Genomic DNA, 18,125 nt, shown 5'->3' on the forward strand with positions numbered 1-18,125 from the left:
GCGTGTCAAGTATTAGTGCTTGTAGTTTTATTATCTTAAAACATTAGACTAGCAACAGACCTGTTGACTCTGCTGTTGTGCGTTCTGGTCTTAACCAGGGGTAGATAGGTTATAAGACTAGACAAGAGGTATAATTGCATTAGCGAGCAGCGAACTTGGATCTATCTCGCTGTCTGCAGCGTTTAGGCGTCTAATGCGTTTAGGCATTATGCTGCTAATTGTATTGTCCCAGTTATTTTCTGCATGGCGAGCAGCTATATAGATTGAGTAAGTAGCAAAGGTGCATGCAGATAGAGCGAACGAATTAACCGGTTAGTATGCTATGTAGGATGGTTTATAAAGTCAAATTAATTGCATAACGTTTGGTGTTCACACTGAAAAAGAAATACATGAAAATAATTCAAATGGATGGCCATGTTAATGACCTCCATGTTAAATAAAGTTCTCAGATTATGAAGGTTAAATGGATACCATATATACCTATCCGAAACATAAAATACTTATACAAAAGCACTTTCCAGCAAGTCTTGCGGTTAGCACAGCTGTGTGAGTGAACATGACACCACTGCCCGCCCACTGCATACACACGTGCATGGTTAAATTTGATTTTGGACAGATATATTTACAATAAAAACACCTTCAAAAAGTTGGTCGATTTCACATGTTATGTTATGTGCAGAAGGTGTGAATTATCCTTCATGCATACATCCCTTTAGATCTGAAATCGACCAAGTAATAATGACACACGGGCAATTCTAAAACAACATCTTTTGCACAGGGTTCAATGGGATTTGAAAAGTAAAGTGGCAGTTGAAACTCTAGTGATAACACTTTTACAGTGCATGGTGGGGCTTCCTTAAATCATCCTCTGTACTATAACCTGCAAATACAAACAAATAACCAAATTAAGTAGGACTTCCATGTAAAAGTCTATGCAGTATGAGAACGGTTTTAATCAATTACCGTATCTCATAAAGATCAATTTGTTAGTTAAGCATTTTTGCAATGCGATGACAGTATACGTATATTGGTAACCTTTAATAACGAGGTATGGAGTGAAAAGGACCATTTTTTTGCTATGAATATGGCTGTATTAGGTCTCTTTTATTCTCACACCACCACTCACCCACGCCCATTCGCTCTCACATACACCTACCACCACTCCCTAAATACATAAACACCCCAACTCACACAGATTAAATTAACAACATGCTCTCTGAAACCATTCACTGCTTGTAAAGACACCTATAACATTAACCCTACCTTAGCACTTGAAAAGTGACATGCACGATTCGCCTCCCTAATATATAACCTTCATAAGTCTGTAGATACTTCACAATGCGGAAACCACTTATTTTAATAAGAGTGTAGAGTTAAAACTCTACACTCTTACCAGGAAAACAGAAAAAGACGATATCATTTTAGTGGGTACGTTTAGATAATTGAAAAGAGAAAGGCAGAGAGAGGGAGAGAGAGGGAGAGAAAGGGAGAGAGAACATTAGAGAGAAATTCAGACACAGATAGGAAACAAAATGAGACTGATCGAACAAAAAACAAAACACAAACAAATAATAATATAATTATAATAATAATAATACGACTCTTGTATACGCTTTACACCGAATTCCCTTAGCGCTTAAAACATGAAAAAACAAATATCGAATAATACCTACACAATATAACCTACAAACAATTTATGCATGTGATATAAATGAAAAAAAGTAAACATGAGATAAATCAATTGTCACAAAATACTAGAGTAAACAAATGTGTTTTAAAGGAAGATTTAAATTGCATATAGAAAATAACAAGAAAGAAAAGAACTAAACTAAGGGATAGACTTGAATACACCGATAGTAACAGTTATGCATTGAAATGCGCAAAACAGAAGGGGAAGGACGAGAGTACTAGAGTACAAGGAGACAATCGGAGACAAAATTAAAATGTTTAAAAAGGGATGGTTAAGATAAGATGATAAGCACGAGTAGTGCAAGACGTAATGAGAACGGGAGATAACATATGGAATGAAGTAAAACAGAAATGTGGAAGGACAAAACAGAAAAGGAAAGAGAGGCGGAGGCGGATAGAGAATGATAGAGAATAAACACATTGGATTTACATAATGGGTTATGGCAAAGACAAAGAAAGAGAAATACGCCAGTCACGACTATTACAGTACATGGTTTGTAATTTTTGTGACGCCATTTGAATATACCGGTAATGAATGGCGAAATAATGTAAAGGGACCATAATATAAGTAAACGACGACGTGCCTTTCCCTTATTCGATTGAACATTATTAGTATTCGATTGATTTATGTTACAGTCCAATTATTGTTCGAACATGTCATGATTTTGTAGATAATGTTATTATTAAAGTCTAATTGGCTCAATAGTACGTTTTGTCCTTCACACAAATGCTAAACATATTACCATTATGTCAGATATTATGGTTATGAAGCTTGAAAATGTTGCTTAAAATGTCTACAACTTTAAGAACTACAAAAAGTTCATGACTTGTTTTAAAATATTTAAGCACCATTAATATACTTTAGACCTATTCTTGTTGGCAATTAGGCCCCTAATTCCCTAAATTATTTCTAACTTAGACAAAGTATGTGCACTGAAAATGTGTTTATGGTTTTGTAATGCGCTCCGGCGTAAGGCGCCATATAAAATTAGCAAACTGCATTTTCAACTGCATGTCAGTGGCTCATTCTCGCTACATTTCATTACATATTGTGTCGTAGGGTAGATATTAACAACATTATCTATCACGGTAATTCTAAATTCAGAGAGAACAAGGAAGATATGGGCAGACACATTACTGTGACTAGTACAGCTGGAGTCAATTTCCAATATACACAAGGAAAGATCCGCCAAAAATAAGCTGAAACAAAACGAGCAAACTAGAACGTCGATCTTTTTAAGATACTCGAAAAGACGGTGTCATAACAGCACAAACAAGCGTAGTGTGTGTGTATGTTTATGTCTCGTCATGATTCTGTCCTTGATAGTCTATGTGATAGAGGCTAGGAACCTGAAATCAATCAAGTTACGCACAGCAATGCCCACAGCGTCGACTAAAACAGTTGTATTCATAATAGGAAATCCCTCAAGAAAGTAACATCATCTTCGCATGTTCTTGAGACTAAGGCCTTCCGTCTTACATTCCGTTATTTTTAATCAAATCGTTAGCTAACATACTCGGTTGTTTCTTAAAGCTGAATTAAGAAGGCGTTGTTCATGCTGTTACACGTACGAATTTCTTGACAAAACATGTCTAAAGTGCATTATCGTAATCGGAGCTAGCCAAGCTAACTGTATCAGTTGTTCGGGATGCAACACGCCTGTCACATAGTTTGAATGTCTTTGATGTTAATACCGTGGAGTGTAATGGAGATATTTGGAGTTAGGGGATAGCAGCTTGCATGATAAGAGTTGAGTTTGGGTTTTATACCTGTCAAGGGGGTTCTTGTACCAGCAAAAGATGTAATTGACATCAGCAAACATACATCTACATTAAAATTGTTTAAGAGTGTATGCTGACCCTTTTCACTGTAACTGTTTTATAGCAGTAATTGTTTTAAATTACTCAGTTACTGTTTGCCTCATCTTATCCAATAAATAAATCCTAATTTTGATTTGAATTTTCCAATATAAGATTTCGCCTTACGGCGTAAGGGTTACATAGAATACCAGGGGCGAACAAAAAGTTCCCGCTACCGTTACGTATCTCCAATCAAGCAAAATACTTATTTTTTTTTATTTTTTATTTTTATTTACAACATGTTTATCCAGGGTAGCCCGATTCAGCCGAAGCTGGTCTAACACGGGCCCTGCAAAATACATAAAAGGAATATAATTATAGATAATTACAAAGAATATAATTATACAATTTACAACTCAAGCCATTATTAAAAGATACATTCATTCATAAAAATATTATATAAAACACAACACATAGCCATATATCATAAGCCAGTAGAATATAAATCTCAAGAAAATACATTTGAACAGTTTGCAATTAAATTTATGATTAGTATAAGTTTGTACCATGGTCTTTGTGTTGTTATACATTAAATGTGTATTCCCGTTGTTGAATACTTGATTACGTATTGACATTAGCCTAAAAACAATATCATATGGACACTGTCTAATAAATGGTGAAAAGTACTGGAGAAAATACCTCGCCAAATTGAGCTATTGTCACACAGTTCCATTATCGCGAGAATAAAAGTATGGACTCATGGACTTTTTTTTATACATGGTTGGTACTTTTGCATCATGCATACCAACGAAACATACAATATTTCTTATTTTTTATTGCATCAATATCTATTGTACTGACTATGATCTCTCATGCTATACCTATCATCATATTTTGCATGTATGGACTCTTGTATTTTTAAAGATGAAGTTTTATAATAATTGTTATTATTGTAAATAAATATTACTTATGTCACGCCTGAGTGGATATACATAATTGTTGCGGGAACTTATTGTCTGCCCCTCGTATGTACAAGAAATAAAACAGACCTGTTGACTGCGTTACTTTACACTTTGGTCTTTAGCAAGGGTAGATACGTTATAAGATTAGACAAGAGGTAATTGCATCAACGAGGAGCAAACTTGGCTCTATCTCGCTGTCTGCAGCAGTTAGGCGTCTAATGCTATGAACGGCATTAAGCTGCTAATTTCATTGTCCCAATTATTTTCTGCATGGCATTTGAATATATAGATCGAGTATTAAGATGTATAGGCGCGGATTGAAAGAATGAATTAACCAGTGAATGCGTTTCCAGGGCGACTTGCAAGGTCACATTCATTGCTTAACATTAGTATGTATTTGCACTGACCAAAAATAACCGCATCAAGTATGATTCGCATGATTTTGGAAGTTAAATGAGGTTTTGTCGAGCTTCGGATCTCAATAGTTGTGAACAAAGCGGAAGAATTTCGTCCATATGTATGGCTGTATTATTCGAGCGTATAGATTTCATTTACACTCATCCCCGCTAACCCAACCCCGCCCCTCACACATACTCTGCAAAATACGAGCAAATTAAATTAACTACATCCGCTCTAAAGCTATTCACTGCTAGTAATGGTATTTATAACATTAACCCCACTTTAGCTCTGGAAAAGAGACACATACGAATTCCCTCCTTAACACATGAAAAGAATTCAAAAACGATTCTCTTATAAATGCCTCTACGCACAGTTTCCACCTCGATACACCCTAGCAAACAGAAATTCCAAAGCACAGCGAGTCTAGTCTTTACGCAGTCTGTGTTTATACTACACGGTTGAGTGCATTGCATCACACACCTTGGTTTCCAATGGACATTTTATTGTGAAATGTCATTGTACAAGGAATACATTAAAAAAATTTCCACATAGCCCCCGAATGAAAAGTATTTAATTATCTTTGTAATCAGTCAAAAAGCATTTTGTGTGAATTTTACATCCGAACTAGGTGCTATTAAATTTTTATGAGCCTTTTTATTTTACATGTAAAGTCTATGGGGTGACGATTAGAAATGGACGGCAATATTGAAAAACCCTTATTTTGGGCCATTTTAGACACTAAAATGCCCATAAAAAAGAATAGCCCTTAGTTCGGATGTAAAATTCACACATAATGCTACCTGAGTGAGTACAAACATAATTAAATACATTTCATTCGGGGGCTATAGCAAAAACAAAAATGTCCTATACCTTAATGATTATGGAACAAAGGTGCACAAGAGCCGTGTGCGATTTAGTGGAAAATAGGATTATGTGATTGCTTTGTGTCAAGACCTCAAGTGTTCCCTTCATCCAATCAGAATTTCTTTATATCGAACGAAAGCTAATACTTTCCCCTAAAAACACCTTTTCGTTACGTCAATAGATAACGCAATTCAATGTTTATACTAAGGCGAATGTGGTAAATCTGTTAAAAACGGCCCATCCTTGCACAATTTTTGACCAAAATGTAGGTTTTAAAAGTCAAAACCTCAAGTATTCCTTACAATATTTTTTAAATTTAATGTCATTAAATGAAAGATCGCACTTTTATTGTCCGTTTAGCTTCATTTTAATGAGCAATAACCTATTCTCTTTAAATTGTCAATCTTGTGCAAAAAGTTAATATTTTCGCCTGTTTTGTCATACGGTTCTAAATTCCCAGCCCAGTCTCTCTATTAAAATGGTCATATTAATCATTCTAAATTAGCCTCAAAAAGAAACTTATAATTTTTCACAATGTCATATCTTAAGATCTTTTCTATAAAAATGAACAAATATTACAATCAGGATTACTTTAATACTCTACCCAGCAAAAGAAATCTGTGAGAATGCGTTTAAGATCCTTACACAGGTGACTATTTCCAAAGAGTAAGTGGAATAGTGTGGAACGGGCTGCTTCTGCTTTTCACACACCTTTTCAAGAAACAGATCTTGTTCCACACTATTCCATTTACTCACAGATTTCTTGTGTGGTATAATCACCTCACTGAACATCTCGTTGTTCCATATAAAATGATATGTAATATCAAGCGATTGAGACACGTCTGGGTATGAAAACAATACTGTTGTTCTCTAACTATGCGGAAACTACTTATTAGCTCTATACTAGGACGAGAAAATAAAAAAGAACGAATTCATTGTAGTGGATATGTAATTGTATAATGTGAAAGGAGAGAAGAGAGGGAGTGAGTGAGTTGGAGACATTCAGACAGAGATAGGAAACAAAAGAGAAAGGGAAGCTTATCGAACAAAAATTCTGGAAAGAAACGAGCTAGACTGAGGGGAGAATAGAATAACGACAGTAATGGTACAGGAATTGAAATACACAAAACCAATGGGAGAAGTGACAATGAGGTACAAGAAGACATGTGGAGACAACACTATATTAGAAAATGTTTAGAAGAGAATGGGAAAGATTAAAGACGCAAGTATAGACGAGAGCAGGAGATAATACAACATATGGAAGAGAGAAAGTTAGAATAAAGCTTTAAATATTTCTATATACAGTGAAATAGCAAAATACTTTATAGTGACTGTTGTTTGTTAAGTAAACGACAGCGTTCCTTTTCATCTATATTCGATAAGTCATTGTTTAGACTTTAGGTTCCAGTCACACTATCATACGACCCTGTCATACATTAACTTTGATAGATTATGTTAAAGCTGTACGAAGGCTTTAAATAACAGATATTATGTTTTTAAAACATAAAATGCAAAAATAGAGATTACGTCTACTTCCACTGATAGTGTTGGTATACAAAACTATACAAGCGCTTACCAAAATTAATATTGTTTTAAACATTGTTATAACAGATGGAATCCCGTCAATGGAAACCGTACATTATACATATAGCATCTGGACACACCATTCATAGATGTACAAATGACAAAGTTTTTTTTTTTATTATGGGTGCCTGATAAATAATTTAAAATGATTCAATTAAGAAATAAAGGGTAATGCATTATCCTTTACACGCAAATAATGTGTCCGAGGCATTAAAAATGTAAATAATGGTCGAGGCGCAGCCGAACCCATTGTTTAAACGGTTTTACTGCAGAGGACACATTATTTGCGTGTAAAGGATAATGCTGCACCCTTTATTTCTATTCTATTACCACAAAATAGTGCGATTTAAAGAGAAAATATCACATTTTTGCCTCAAATATTTCAAGTTGTTTACCTCAAGGTGGATCGCCTACGCGTAGCCAAAGCGTAAGTGATAGCGAGTATTGCAGAACGCGTAACCAAGCGTAATGCTTTGCGTAGAATGCGTAACGACGCTAATATACTGCATCGCGCTTTGCTGTGCGCTGTGTTGCGAGAAGAACATAAAGTTCGTTGCCCTGGCTACTTTATTGCTAATTAATGGTCTTTCACGTGACGCGTTTCAACAAATCACAGTGCGCGATTTTGAATAATGGGTCGTGGGGTAATAGAATTTGCGATTAAGGATTAAGTGTTATGTGTCCCAAAAATATTCCATAATATTCATAATTTTTACTTGTTTTGAGATTTAACTCCATTTGTTTCATGCTTATGTTCAACTTTCATTGTGCGATGATTTGATGGCTAGCCACTTATAAGTTAAGTTGGTTTTAAAATATTTAATGGAGTTGAAACTTAGCAGACAGTTACAGGAAGGATGAATAAATAATATCTGAAAATATACATTGTTTTGTTGAACTGGTTCATTTTCTACATGTAATCGTTTTATGGGACACCTTGTAAAAATAATTGTTGGCAATTTCAAAGTTAGTTGTCCCTCTTCCTGAAAGAACAATATTGGAATATTGCTAAGACACCCCAGAAAAAAGTATTTTTATTGCGATATATTTAGGGATTCAATCATGTTTCACCGTTGTTCATCACCGAATAACAACGATGCGTACGCGTCGTCTGCGTGGTTTACTCCGAGCGAAGTAAACCACGCAGACGCGCCAGACGCGAGTTGTTAACCGGTGATGAACAACGGTGAAACATGATTGAATCCCTTTCAACAACGAAAACAAGCTAAAGATCGTATAATTCACATGACTATTTCATGAGGAATGTCAGTTAATCATTGACAGTCAGCCTTCCAAAAAGATCAGTGATTTCTGTTGATATCAGCAATAAAACTGAATAAAATGGCAATCTTTATTCGATACTTCCAAAATACTGAATGAAACTGGTAAGCGTGATACGCACACAGATTGCAGAGATCATAGACATACCAACCTAGACCTATTACTGCCCATCCTTTACCACAGCGGGAGGTGAAGCCCCGTATCCAAGGTGATATTGACGGATTGACGGGGTTACTAGGCGCGGAGAAATATCGCAAACATGTTTGACGCGCTCGTTTGCGTGATTACTGCGCCGTTATCGCCGCGTCAAATGCAACATGTTCCATAGACGTGAACATGTCTGCTTGTTTGCGTCCGGGTATGCGTCCTTGTCAAATTCGTTGCTAAGCAGTGTCGGCTTCACTACGCGAGTCAAAGTCATAGGTCTAGGTTCTTGTTTGTCTGGGGCAGAGATGACGAATTTTACACGCTCACGCGTAACGCAGATGTGCGCTTGCGTTCGCGTATACGCGTACTGTAAAAGTGTGGATTCATCACGGATTACCAACAGTTGGCTCCTGTACAAAAGTATAGGAAGAGTTGTTGAATATCGATTCAACCAATGTCTCTTAGAAATGACCGCGTTTTCGTAAATATATACAATATATGCGTTTGATACTATTTCAAATAGGCCTATATCATAATCAGAATGATTTGAAAAACAAAAGAAAAGACAATTTCGATTGAATGTACATACAAAAGAAGGTGATAAAAATATAGGCCTACCGGGTGTTATCTTAAGATTGGCAAGACACTTCAGAATTCCACTACATTTCTTATAGCTCGAATTTCGCGAGTTTGGATAAATAGAGGTTTAAAACAACACCGTGAAGCAAAGAAGTAGGTCTCCTACTTCCATTTGTGACGTTAGAATTTCCGTTGTCGATTTTCCTGTATTTTCACAAACCGCGATGGTCTACTGGGTTTCCCATTAAATTAGACAGCACCAGTCCAGCAGGAATAGAAACATACATATTTAATCAGAGTGATATTTTCACAGGAAAGGAATTAAACACCTGACATATTACATTTTTGCGATGTGGGAATAAAGTCCATAAGTGCGTGAGAAACCGAATCAGTAAAAAGGTTAGTTTAGACATAAATCCTTTTTGCTGATTACACGATCACGGTGCTGTTCTTTACATGCATAAGGTTAGTAAGATAAGTAAAGTAGAAAAACAATTTTGTTAATGCAATTGTATTTATAATAGCGTATAAAGAAATACATACGAAGACAATTAGTAAGCTATATTTTGTGACAAAGACCACGAAGAGGAGTGGGAGTTGTTGTTTTCTTTTGTAAACGTCTTATACTGCTATATTTGGTACTAATGTATATTTTATTCATTTTATTCATTTGGCAACAAACATCAAAAAATAGAAAATAACATAAAGGAGGCCTCCTGAGCTGCCAGGGAGCACTGAAAAGCACAGGAAAGCACTGTCGCCAAAATAGCCATGGGTTCTCTTTTATCCAGGATACCAAAATACATGTAACTACAAACATTCATCACATAATGTTACTATAATGTGCTGGGGTAAAAACTGTATCACTGAAATGAACGCAAATGAAGGATCTACCATTAGCTTAAGTCGTTTTAGCGTATAAACACACGCGTTTTAGATACCGGATGGAAAAACTATAGGATTGGTGCAACCCCCTACGTATGATGAGGGTTAAAATATGACGAAAGAACAAGGTCAGTTCTTAATCCGCATTGATGAATTCTGATGTGCTGTATAATATAGCATATAACTGTACTTATTCACAACACTGATATTTGCTCATTTTTGATTAATAAGTTTATCTTGTTTTAATCAGTGCTTTAACCAAATTGAGTCCGCAAGAACTGATTCCCGTAAGACATTTTGGTAACTATAAAACCACTTTAATTATCCTGTTGTGAAAGTTGGGTACTTCAGCAAAGTTCATATGTACTTGAACGATTAACTCATGACCACGAGCCAGCAATAGATTTGGGAACTATAGTCAACTATTGATAATCGAGTTTTTGTAGATTTTCTCTAAAACTGCACAACATTTTTGTAGAATTTTTACCTTACCTCACAGATGGATATTTGCCATTCTAAATATGTATATTTTTATACAACTTTCAGCAGTTACTCAGGCCCTAAGTTTTCCATAATTCCAGGGTTATCCCCAACCTTAACGGGTTTTTAGCAGTTTTATGTTCACCATTGTTCATAAATTTCGAAAAATAGTAAAACCTATGGTGTAGTGTCGGTCGGATTACGGAAAAAAGCTTACTAGGTTGCGCAGTTGCCTATATTACCGTGTTGAGCATTAATATGTTTGTAGTTGATCTTTTTATACAACATTAGACTACGAAAGACCTGTTGATTCCACTGTTGTACGCTCGGATCTTATGCAGGGATAGATATTTTATAAGATTAGGCAAGAGATAATTGCATTAGCGAGGAGCAAACCATGCTCTATCTCGCTGTCTACGGCGTTTAGCGTCTCTTGACTTGAACAGCAATAAATGGCTAATTTCATTGCCCGAGTTATTTTCGGCATGGAGGGTAATAATCTAGATCGCGTTAGATGCATAGATGATGATAAAAAGAAAATGAATGAACCAGTTAGTACGTTTGCAGGATGCTTGTACACCCATTCAGTGATTTGCTCATCCGGACAATCGTAAAAATCATCAAAATTCAGATTTTGGTACCTTTGTCATTATCATAGATGTGCTAACATAACATAGTCTGCTAGTGGTTCAGCCGAAAACCGCGTATTTAAGACAAATAAGGCATTTATATGAATCGGTAATTTATATACTGACAGTATATAAATTAGCCACATTTATTTGAATGGGGCCTCTTAACCTTGTCAATACTGCTGTTTTCTCACTTTTGACAAATGTTTTCATTTAGAAAATACCTAATGACAATTTTAATGACTTATCCTTCACTTTTATAAACCTTTTTGTGGCATTTAACAAATTACAGAAAATATGATTCACGTGAACTTCAACTTCACATCTCAATATTTGAGAACCTTTGGTAACAAAATTAATCAACCTTGTAGAGAAGATTTTTGTCACGAACACGGCTTTATAAGATCTCTTTTATTCTGACAGCCATCTACACAGTGGAGGTGGGGTCGGGGACGAGCATGTATTGATTTAGTTTTACTTGGACTTCATTTGCGCAATTAGCGCGCGAAACATTTCAATTTTAGGGCCCAAATGAAGGTGTGTTTAGCTATTTAATGGGTCAGTGCGCGCGAAGCGTGCAAATTCCGCCAACTATGCACCCCCACACACCCTCTAACTCTGACCCACACCACCCTAAAAAGGTACCATACCCCATCACACGAGGAAATTAAATTAACAGCATGCTCTGTAAAACTATTCACTTCTGTAATGCCATCTACTTACATTAACCTCACGTTGGCACTAGAATTAATACGATTCGCCTTGCTAATATGACCCACATTAGTCTGTAGATACCAAACTATGCGGAAACCACTTATTAACGCTACATTATGACGAGAAAATCAGACAAAAGGACGACAGCATTGTCGTGGATACGCAACTTAATTGAGAAGTAATATTGTAAAAGAGAGGAGAGAAAGCGCTAGAGAAATTCAGAAAAGAAAAATAGAGACCTGTCGAACAAAAAACGAGACTGAGCGAGGGAATAGAATACAGCGATTGTGATGGTACAGGAATAGAAATACACAGAGCTGAAAAGGAAAGAAAAGGAGTGAGAGAGACGTACAGGAAGACATGCGTAGACAACATCCTATTATTCTGTATTTGCACGAGACTTAAACGTCCAATGACGTCAAACAAAGATTCCGCCATCTGGTAGAGGGTTTACTGTCAAACTGCTTTATAGTCAAGACCTACATGTTTTAGGTCTTTTAAGAAAGCGTGTATATAATTTCGTATTTTCATATGATGGTCGGCTTTTCCTCCCAGCTACATACACGTTAAGTTCATATAATTAGATTTATAAAGTTTACTTCGAGGACTGCTAATTATCAAAGATATAAATTTTTAATAATTTGCCAGTAAATTTGTATTATATTGCGGATTTCAAACAATCAAAACTATTTGATATCAGAAGGAAATTTGAAAAACAAATAACGTTTCTTCTACTTAGTCAAGACCATGGACAATAACAATTGTGATAGAGTGTGCTGACATGCAAAATTTAGATGTCTCGTTGACAAACATTAAAATTGAGTATCGCTTTAATACAGGTACATTTGTTCACACAAGGTCACACAAGGCTGTAATGTTCCAGTTTCATTATTTTGTGAACAAAATAGATTACACTTTCAAAATGTTTGTCTAAACAACAGCTGCCAGAACACATAACAAATATATATACTTTAGGCCAAGTTATAGCATACCCATAGTGTGAACTACAATGCCCACAATAGATTGCAGATACATTTGAATACACCTTCCGATTGATAATGCTCTTCCTTTTTCCAATGCAATTTTGAATTGCTTTTGACAAACCACACTCACTGATTTGACTAATTAGTAGTATGACATTACAAAAGGTGTCATATGGTCTAGGAAAATAATTTTTACATTCAAAATAAAATTAAACAAACTAAATAAATGCTGCAGACCATGAAACGTATTTTATAATGAATAGTTTCTCCTTCATGTACAATGACTTCCATGAACTCTTGCGCATACTGTTGATAATAGTTCATCTCTACTGCCGGTCAAGCTTGTTCCACGCCCGCAACATGATATGCTATAAGTCATGTATGGTGGCATTATCCCTTACTTATCCGCTTGTAACAGGTTGAGTCTTAATATAAGGTCATTTATAGTTTTAGTTAAAGGTTAAAACTATTCAAGGAATATTTAAACCAATAACCTAAAATTAAAGTTTGTGTTCAAAGAGATTGTACCAAAAAGTTTAGTTAACTAAATGAACTCAAGATTTATCATTGAAGCTACTCTTGCTTATTTATATTATTTGTTAATGCATATAAAAAGACAGTTTTATATAGAAAAAGTATACAATTCCACAGCCACAGCACTGACTAAAAATAGGAATTCGATTTAGGTCTGAGATCTAGTTCGGAAACACTATAGGCTTATATTAAGCGGACATTTTTGCTCATACATGTAACTTAATCTTTTAAACAATCTGCGTCATATAGTAATGGGAAGTACCAGAATGCTTTAGAGTGTGTAACAAAATATATACTTCAGGAGTTATTTTTCAAATTCATAAGGACACTGACCACGTCGAACTGAACAAAAGATGGATAGAATTTACCATTTATAAGGTTTACTGGAAATTTCGATATATTACTTTGCCAGTGGACAGATAATGGTACTTTCTGAGTTATCGTGAATCGTATAATCCATTTGGTAATACAGAACCAGGTTCTCTTAAATCCAACATATCACGTCTCTTTTGAATGTCCATAATGGTCAATGTAATCCCATTAGATTTATGATATTTCATGCATTTGTTCTTCCATTAGATTTGTGCGATTCCAGTAATCTGTTCTTTTTTGAATCCTCAAATCAAATTTTAAGAACAACTCACTGCTTTTGCTGTCGGAAGTTAAAGAAGAAACAAAAAAGGAGAGAAGATAAACAAAGAAATCAATTGGTATCCCCGGGATTCGAACCTCAGACACCCACGTGCCAATCACATGGTCACCCACCTGTAGCCACAGGGGTTTCGCTGACCCGGCCAGCGATTCCGTGCGCAGGCAGTACTTAGAGTGCTTGTGTCATGGCATCACGTTGAATTTATGCATTCGTAGTGGTTATTCTCGTGGTATTTTGTTGTGTTTACTGGTGTTAGGGTTAATAATCTTTAATATATATATAATTGGAATATAATAACGATGCAGCTCAGTGACGCAATCATTGTGCAACCCTTTCATATAATCTATTCAAAATTGACAAATTCATCACGAAAGTAAAAAGGCAAAACAAAGAACAACTTTCCATAATTTAAAAGCAATGATCATTTGTAAACAATGCTGACGAACACTCCCTCGAGTCCCCCGGGTTGGAAATATGTCAATTATGTCATAACTGAGCGCAACGCATTGCAGAAGCAACAAAAAGAATACGTTGCGATAATTCGATAATTTAGGTGCCTTTATGTTTGTCCGTTTGTCTTACTATACATGAAAAACCTAAAATTAATAAACATGCATGGCCGTGTACATGTATTGTTCTTTCTTGGAAAGTTACAAGCACATAATAAATAAGGCTTGACTGTTTAACTTGTGTAATCCCTTGGAGATTTCGTCAAATTCAATTTATCATTTATCAGACAAGTCATGTTAAAACTCATATAATATTAGAGCAAACAGATTGATTAATTCAGACGCGCTGTTCAGAACACGTTCTAAACATTTACCTCATATGTCAGTCTGATGCCGAAAAAACTCAATGAAAAAGAAGGAATACGATTCAATCAATGTACATCACGGCTCTCTGCAACACTTACCAATACTTAATAGCCGGAACAATTGCCGGAGGCATAATGATATATATATATATTTTGACAAAATGTAAATGTTAGAGATTGAAGTGTTGTGTATATTCCCAAACTGTTTCGTTTTAATGTATTTTCTTGAGTAGTTTTTAAAGCATTCCTGCATGAAAAAGCCTGAATGTCAGCAATTTTATTTTATATAATTGGTGTCATTCAGGCTTAAAAGATTATGCGATTCATGATTTTCAAAAATAAGTCACAACACGCACTCATCCTCTTCAGCACGACACTGACGTATTATATAGAACAGACACTTGTATAACCGAGGAATCGGACACGAACATTGAGAAAGAAAAAATCAAGAAATCGTTCTACGTATATATGGATATATGGCATTAGGTGTTTAATCTTTCTCAACCAGTCACACCACAACCTAGATAGCATGACGCAAAAGACAAACCCAATAATGGAAGTATTTTATACCGCACGTCCGTGGAGCTTCGTAGAGTTTTCACTTATTGAAGGGTGTCTGTCCAATTAAACCCATATAAACCCATCTACAACGCTTTGCTCTGCACTGGTCGCGCCCAGTTTCTCCGGTAAATGCGTATATCGGTAAGTCAGCCCGACCGCTGAACATCCGGATCGCTGAACACCGCATCCCGGTACACCACCTCTTTTGTGTGAGACCATTAGAAAGCAGGGTATACAGTTGACTGCAACGAGCTTAAAATCATCGATAGAGAAACAAACAGGCCAGTTCCAGAGAGCCGTAAAGGAGTCCATCTACCCCAAGACTAACAAAATACATTTTCCAGAGCTTTCAACTCCTTACTGCGTCAGTGCCAGACACGTGACTCACGTTACGGTCCGACGATTTCTCGCCAGTAACAAGCATCATTCACCAGACCATCAACTGAGTGAACAAGGAATAGTGATACATTCCAAAAGCTCTCGGGTACAGGTGAACAAAGTTAATATGCTCTTAAAAGGAGTGACTCTTTACAGTTGTTAACACTTTTGATTTCAAAAAACGTGATTTTTATATGACAGGTAACAGGAAAAACTGTTCAATTTCATCTATGTCTTTCATTTCTATGTACTAAAATTACTTGAAGACATTTGATGATTTGAATGATATTGCTATTAGGAACAACTCACGTGCAGGTGTTTTCTTGGCAAAGATATCCGTATTCTTAAACACTTCTTTTATTACTTCTGGGCAATAATGAGGCTACTAAGGTAAAATGATTGGAAACAAAATCACCCATTGCCTCAACGGTGTCACCCACGGCATTATGTGTTAACTTTGTGCATAAACATGATCTGTTCGCCAACGAAATAGAGTGTATGACATATGAAAAGGAAGGTAGTTATTTGTAAGTAATATATATACGTAACAAAGTTTGATTAACACCGTTTGAAATAAAGAAGTCATCATTGCAAACATTTTCCAATCGTTCTAATCTAAAGTTCCTTATCTTGTAGAATAGTGTAGTGAATCGGAATAGAATAGAATCGGAAATCATTATGACGCTAAAAGGAAATCTGTACCATAAACTAATCAATGGCTATATAGTTGCAGTAATAATAAAAATGACAAACAGTAAAAGTCCCAAGCTTATACGTCCAAATAAAGGAGAAAAATTCCTTACGACAATCAGCGATTAGTTCGTAATCCATGGTGGCGGCCATATTGATACCCGATGTATTTTATTACGCTGTAACGGTACCCCGATTTTGAAACCAGCGAAATCCGTGCCACCAGCCTCGTCCGTCGTGAACTTTGGTGACACGAAGCGAATACTACCGAAGTTCAGATTCAACATTCGTTCAATAGAAAACGCGACAATTTTTACCAATAAAACTACAGAAGAACATAAAAAAATGTAAGTAATATTTATGATCAACAATGTCTTTTGAGAACGAAAGTAAAAACAGCACTAAAATCCAAAATTCGCTGCGGGGGTCGCGAATGCCATAGCAATACACGCTCGCCGCGGGTCTGTGTGAAAGGTTACACTACCGCTTGTGGCAGAAAGGATTCGCAAGCAGCTATCATGGCGGCTTCCATGAATCGCAGAAACGAAGGATTAAAAGTGCTTTTTCTCTGTTAGGAATATTCCGAAATTCATATAGACCGTCTGGTATGTTTAATTTAGGGGTATATAACTATATTAGCCATTGATTAGTTTATCATGTGGTACAGATTTCCTTTAAAGCGAACGGTAAATCTTACCTTTATGTATGTTCGAAAGAGGTGGCTAAGAGGTGGCTATAGTAATAGCACAGGAAATGGAGATTAAGTAACAAATAACTATTGACAGAAAAGGTACAACATTGTTCATTTATGGATTATACATACAAAAACCCACACCTATATTTACACTTTAATTCAACAGCAATCATTCACCTTGCCACCGCAGCCACCACAGCCACACCAACACTCCTCCACACAACCAGCACAAAGTAAAAACTATACTGTTTTACGCTCTAACATACATTTTATTTTAATTGTGGCACTAAATTTGTTAAAAACATTCATACTTCTGGATACGCTCAAACCTAAAAGTAAGCATTCTCCACAGGCCATTTAAAAATATTAATTACTTAATTGAACACCCAAAACTAAAACAAAAATACCCACAATGTTATTTTAAAGGACCAACGTTCGATCAACAGTTTAAACCTATATCGACCCCAGACAGACTTAATCAGATTTTTTTTATATCAGTAAAAAACCAAGCCACTCCCCCACAAAAAAAACCCAATGAATTTCCTTATTGACCCTTGGAAATATTAGGACTGACTTAAAAAAACCAAAAAAACTAATCGCTAAATGTGGGTATCCAACTAGATTGCCCCACAGGGTAACACATAACCACTAGTCGCGAAATATGTATACATCCAAGAAGCTTAACTATAAATTACCCCCGACAGAGGGCAGGACTTGAAGAACTAGGGAAATTATGTGGTAAAAGTTAAACAAGTTAGAATATATATCTATGGTGTCAAGGTCACTGCGCTTTCTTGAATTGTGGG

Source organism: Amphiura filiformis, chromosome 1 (genome assembly GCF_039555335.1).
Source record: "Amphiura filiformis chromosome 1, Afil_fr2py, whole genome shotgun sequence".
In the NCBI taxonomy this organism is placed as follows: Eukaryota; Metazoa; Echinodermata; class Ophiuroidea; order Amphilepidida; family Amphiuridae; genus Amphiura; species Amphiura filiformis.